We start from the raw sequence: 6,523 nt of genomic DNA, 5'->3' as shown, positions 1-6,523 counted from the left end.
TCAAAATCGTCTCATGCTCAAGTCCCTTGAATAAAAGCGCAGACGGTGGGTCCTCCATCTCAGCGGGTTCTGAATCTAAGGATACAGAGGGCTGACTGTATGTTTAGTGTATGGTTCAAATGACTTAAGGTTACCAAAAGGGAGATTCCAGAGGAATCTTTCCATTTTTCAAGGTATTTCAACTATGATTTTATCAAGACGTACAGATACTTTGCTTGCAGCTTTCCATTGTCTACTTGGTGTTCCCTTGAAATAAGCTTTTCCTGCAAGGTATGCAGTTTGTATTTGTGCCAGGTTTGCAGTGTTGGTAACCATCAGTCTGTTCTTTGGTGTACAGATGGCTTCTGAGCTTTCTCCAGAATCATAAAGATCTTTAAAGGGTACTAACTGGAAGGTTAGTGCAGTTCAAGATAATCCTTCTTTTAGTTAAGTGCACTGTAAATTTTCTGACAAAACACATAGTTGCCTAATTAAAAAACTTAGGTAAACCTGCTGCCTCATAGTTTTATCAGCCATTTCCACAGGATAGGGGGTTGAGTTCAGAGCACTTCCCTGAGGTGTAGGTTTGTTTCGTGTCACATTCAGTGCTCTGGGTAGGCCAAGGCTCACCGTCTTCATTGTTCTTCATCCTTCCTCAGAACAACTTCCTAGAGAGCATCAGGCCATATCTTAGTTTGCCCTTGATGTGCTTTATGAAGTACTCTGCAACTGTAATGGCTGGGATGAGGTAAAGTTCAGAATAATCATGAGCTGCACAGTTGCATAATAACTGGGAGTGTGGGAATAACTCCAAAGCCCACAACACTCAAAAAGACTAATATTGATATATTTTAAAGGTCTTAGGTTTTTCTTTTACCTTAGTATTATAAATAATGATGACATTAAAATTAACTTTATGTAACATTTAGAATCAAATTATTGTAGGTTTAATCCCATAAATAGGAGCATGCTCATAGATGTGTTATTTAGGACATTTGTCACAGTATTATGTGCTTCCGTTTAGAAAAAAAATCACTTGAAATAAATGAATCAAAAAAAAACCCTGCTTACTATAACTCTGCTGTTGGTAGAAGAGGTTTGGCCTGCATTAGGAACCAAGAAACATGTCCACATCAGTTTTCCAAGTGGTTTGGTGTTGTGTAAAGTGGTATCTGGGGAAGGAGTACACAGGTTTTTAAATTTTTGTTGACTGAAGGTCTTTTGGAGAGACGGGAACAAACACACAGCAGTTACATGAGAATACAAAGACTATACTAAAGAGCCTGATACCACTGATGTAGTGCTGAGGAAATTCCAAGGATAGTAGATAAGTGAAAGGCCAGAGTGCTTTGGTGAGTTGTTTTGGGCAAGGGGGAGGGATTTGGTTGAACAGGTAGACTGAAAGAGCTTGCTAAGAGGAAATCATGCAGAAAATTCACAAGTCAGAAATCAATGTAATATGCTTATTATACTGTACATGGGGGAAAGTGTTGTGTGGCAAAGGTCCAAATTAAAGATGACTTTGAAAAAATATTGAAGTATAGTTGATTTACAGTGTTGTGTTAATTTCTGCTGTACAGCAAAGTGACTCAGTTATATATTTTTTTCATATTCTTTTCCATTCTTATTTATCACAGGATATTGAATATAGTACCCAGTGCTATACAGTAGGACCATTGTTTATCCATCCTATATATGAAAAATTTTAAGTTTAACTTGATGTATTAGGATAAAGAGTGATTGTAGATTTTAAGCAGTGCAATTATTTGATTTTAAAGGGAGGAGGGAGTAGAACTAAGGGAACTTTGTCAATGTTAGACAATGAATTGGAGGAAAACTAGAATCTAAAGTGTTATCTTGTTGTCTTGTCAGCCTAAGTATTCCAATTAAGACAACCTGGAATAGAATCCTATCATACTAGAGTTATAGTCTTTATTGCCTTGTTCTTATTTTAGAGATGGGAAAATGTCTTTAGATGTAAAATTACTTTTCCAAAGTCACATCGACAGAATAAGGTTGGGAGTGAGAGAAAAGATGGAATTCATGCTACCGGCAAGGTGAATGGTAGGAAAACCACTGTATTCGAGTGGTTTAGACCTTTGTTTCCGGCTCTGGGGTCTAAATTCTACAAGTCACTAAGATCCACAGACTGTGACTTGTCTTCCTGGTGCCGTGGAGATACGAGAAAAAGTCCTCACAACCAGGTCCAGGCTTTGAGTCCTATCTTTCACAAAGTTCCTCCATTTTTAGAAAGTGGGTAGGTTTTTTCACTTGTTTTTCCATAACAGGCCTTTTCATCTTCTCACGGGCCCAAGAAACCCATCTCAGTAGACTGAAGCCCTGAGTGGAATATTTCTGGTTTAGAGGAGGTGGAAAAACGTTTATAGCCAAAAACGTTTTCCCTAGGAAGCAGGGTGGTGCTGGGGGAGTAGTTCTTTTTCCTTGAGCTCAAGGCTAATGAGGTACCTTGAGAGGATCATAAGAATATATTTTTGTCTCACTTGGTCTTTCTCCAGTTTTCAATTTGTGGAAAAATAAGCCCCCTTTCTATACAGTTTCCTATCCCTCCTTCTTTAAACAAATTTGAAAAGAAATAATGTTTCTTCTGTGTCAGCAGGATGCATGCTAAGTGCATTGCTCTGGTGGTGACTGCATAGGAAGTGAAATGGAAATTATAGTTTATAGTGTGAAATGGATGGGCACAAGGCTTTTATCTTAATGTAAGCATATCCATAAGTGTGGCCTGAATTGAATTAAGAGTATACTAATGATGCAGTCTTTACAGGAAGCTTCATCTAAAATATATAGAGCAGTGAAGTTACTGGCTTGCTTGAACCTAACATTGCCATCAACTAATCTCAGTTTTGTCATTTGTTTATAGCCAAAAACGTTTTCCCTAGGTTTGTTTTAATCAAATATAATTTTTTTCATAGTCTAGATTTTCATTTTAACTTGCTCACTGTTGCAAAGATTTAAACATTTCATACAACTCATACCCCAGAAACATGACTTCATCTAAAGAAGGAAGAGGGTAGCTCTAGTTAGTCCATGTAAACTGGGTGTGTGTCTCACCCCCCCAGCATGCCCCTTATAGAAGACCACATCTTTATTTTTATTTTTAGATAAAAACATAAAACTGGAGTTCTTATTTTAGGGATGGGAAAACATCTTTAGACGTAAAATTACTTTTCCAAAGTCACATAGACTGAATAAGGTTGGGAGTGAGAGAAAAGATGGAATTCATGCTACCGGCAAGGCAAGGCGAATGATAGGAAAACCAGTGTACTTGGGTGGTTTTGACCTTTGTTTAACTGGAGTTCAGATAACTCTTTTAAGATGAATCTGATCATTTTATAGCCACAGCTTATATGTTTTTTCCCCAACAACCAGTAAATTCCTATCCTGGAAAGTGGGGAGTAGGGGTGGTGGTCCTGTGAGAAAATGCAAGGAGAGGGAGAGGAACCAATAATCAGATAAACATTAATTAAAGATAAAACATTGTTGTAAAGGCCACTGGCATAGTCCACTAAAAGCAAGCTAAAAAAAATTTTTAACTCTTCTTTTCAAAATACATTATTATGCTGGAAGTCAGTCAGCCACAGTTAAGTAATCAATTCAGTTTTCATAGAACACATATCTCATGACCCAAGGGCTTGGCATCATTATCTCCAATCTCGTAAATTTGAACATCCAAATTCCTGCACCTTTAAATACCTCTGTTTATCTTGGAAGTGTTAACCCGTGAACTAGCAAAGCCTCCTCCAATGATATCTTTGGCCTCTAAAGTATTTCTTGAAGAATCAATTTTACTTCTCTTTGGAGACAAAATACCAAGATTGGACTGGGTAATTGGTTACACAAAACAATCAAGATGACGTGGGCTCATTCAGGATCCCCAGATTACATGAAACAGAAGGTGCAGATAAATGAAGGGTTTACTTTCATTGTGCTTTTTGGTTCTCTGACTGCCCTGGCAAAGACAAAGGGCAGTTCACTAGTGTTTTTATCTGGTGGGGAGGGAAATTATTTCAGGAAAGCGTTTTTCGTAATTTTCTATAAAAATGAGAGAATGTACATTCCTTTAATTTGTAGATGGGAGATTTATCAATTTTCTAATTATTCATGTAGTTCAGCAGATTAGTACTTAATAATGATTTCCTGAATTTAGCAAAATATCAATGAACGAATATCTGAGATAAAGTTCTTTTACGTTGCCTGTGTTTTTAAACTTTTGTCTGATAATTTGAAGTTGCCTTTCCAACTGACCCTCTCATTAATACCTTCCTTGATTCAAACATTTCATTGGTCTCTTCCCAGTTGAGAGTAAACAAATTAACGCTGAGAAGCCATTTCATTCCTTTTACTTGTTCCTTCCCAGTTGAGAGTAAACAAAGTTGATGCTAACCAGCCTTTCATTCCTCCTACTGGCCTCTTCCTAGTTGAGGCTAAACAAAGCTGACACTGAACAGTCATTAGTCATTACCCCTGCAAAGTCAGTTTCTTCCTAACTTTGCCCTTCTTCCCCCTCCCCCAAGCCCCCAGCAACATTGCACAGGGCTCTGACCCTCTTCCGGCCAATCTGGTATTTAGGACCTACCAGTTCCCCCACCCATCTCCACTGGAATTTGGAAGGAGCTGCTGTCAATTGCTCCCCATTGTTTCTGTTTTGAATAGTTCTAAATAAGCTCAGACTCAGTTACTTAACGCCTACTCTTTGGAGTTTGCATACCTTGTGCTAAAATCTTTCAGGACCTGTACTCTCAAGGTCACTGTAGCCTTATCAACAGGCCAACTCTCCTATTTCACCTACCCCAGATTCCTCCTCCAGGGCCAAGCATTGTATGAAGTGACACAGCAAGGAGGATAGTGGAGGTACTAATTCATCGCTGCATTATGTTTTCTAACATTCTGGATGTTATTTCAGTTGGTGGCCCCTGCCTCCTTATCAGTTTTTACCTGTAATGAACTAATTAACAACAAGAATATTACTCATCTGTGTTATTATCAGTACTCTCTGGGAGCTTTGTGTGTGCTGTTGCACTCAGCCTTCCACTTTTACCATTGGGTGATCAATTTTGAACACTGAATATGTCAGTTCGATTCCATTTCTCATATTTCTGAGTGGTACCCTTAACAGGATTTCTAAAAATATCGTTTTGGTTTTCACTGTAGTCATCTACCCTGTTTCAATACTTTGATTTTGCTTTTGCCATATGACTAGAGATGGTTGCAGTTGACAGTGAAATCTAATGTGTGAACTGTAGAATATGTACTAAAACAGGCACACTGCACAGGGGTTTCTCAGGCGCTTCCATCTTCATCAGGTGTTTTCTATATCAGAGAGAATGGTGAGAAACCACTGAGTTGTTTTTCTAGATAGTCTCACAATAGCACTTTAAGGTAAGAAGTCTTTAAGGGCAGACAAGGAAGAAATGAATATGCAAAGGCTTCGGAAAACATCTGCTGAAGAGCTGGGCCTAATGAGAAAGAAGAAAATATACTATCCAATTGGAATGTTGTATATCCACCTTTCTAGAATTCTTTTTTTATTATTATTTCTTAAAATATAACCCAGTAAAGATCATGTTATATTTATGAAATTATCTTTGCAAAACTGTTTTGGGGTTCTCTAAGCAGATGTTCACAGTTTGCCTTTAAAAAAAATCTTACAGAGGTTGAAGATAAGTTTTATTAATAAATGTTTACACTTCGTTTTAGTTAGCTTTAGTGGTGAGTACCTTTTAATTCACTCTATGAATATGTGTCCCTTACTATTGATGAATGGGTATGAAGTTGACTATGAGAATAGCAGTGATTAGTTTGAAGATAGTCTAGCTTTTAGGAAATAAATATATGACTTTCCAGAAGGCTAGAAAATGTATGATAATACTTGTGTTCATTTGTAATATACCCATAGTATCATAGATGTTTGATCTGAAAGAGAGCATCTGGCTCAAACCCCTAATTTTCTAGATGAGGACTCTGAGTCCAGAGAAGATAAGTGACTTCTTCAAAGTTATGCAGATAACTAAAATCAAGTCCTAGATTTTACTAATCCCAAATTCAGTGTTCCTTCCACCACACTACACAACCAAAATACTTTATGTACTACTGGAATTAAATTTAAGCCCATAAAAAGTCCATTATTGATTGAAATCCCAGAATTATTTCTAATTTTTCTACTTTTATATTATTAGTCTCACTCCCCTGAGAAGTCCATATTATTTTTTTTGTTCCTCTAATGGGAACCTAAAATATCTTGGTTTCTATCTCAGTATCACACTGAAAATATTTGCATTCATTTATGCTTCATATCCAATCAATATATAATAATTTTGTGTCTACAAACCATCTATTTTCTCCTTTAAATTATGAACTGGATGGCAAGGACATTGATGATTTCCTATTTGTTACAGCCCATGTAAAGTACACTTCGGGACCCTATGAAAGAAGTGTGACTTCTTTCAATTTCTTTTTTTATAATATCTTTGCATTCTGGGGCAACCCTATATGTCTGTTGTGTGTGGCATATGCATACTCTCTG

Source organism: Pseudorca crassidens, chromosome 3, assembly GCF_039906515.1.
Source record: "Pseudorca crassidens isolate mPseCra1 chromosome 3, mPseCra1.hap1, whole genome shotgun sequence".
NCBI lineage: Eukaryota > Metazoa > Chordata > Mammalia > Artiodactyla > Delphinidae > Pseudorca > Pseudorca crassidens.
Note: the sequence above shows the minus strand (reverse complement) of the source record.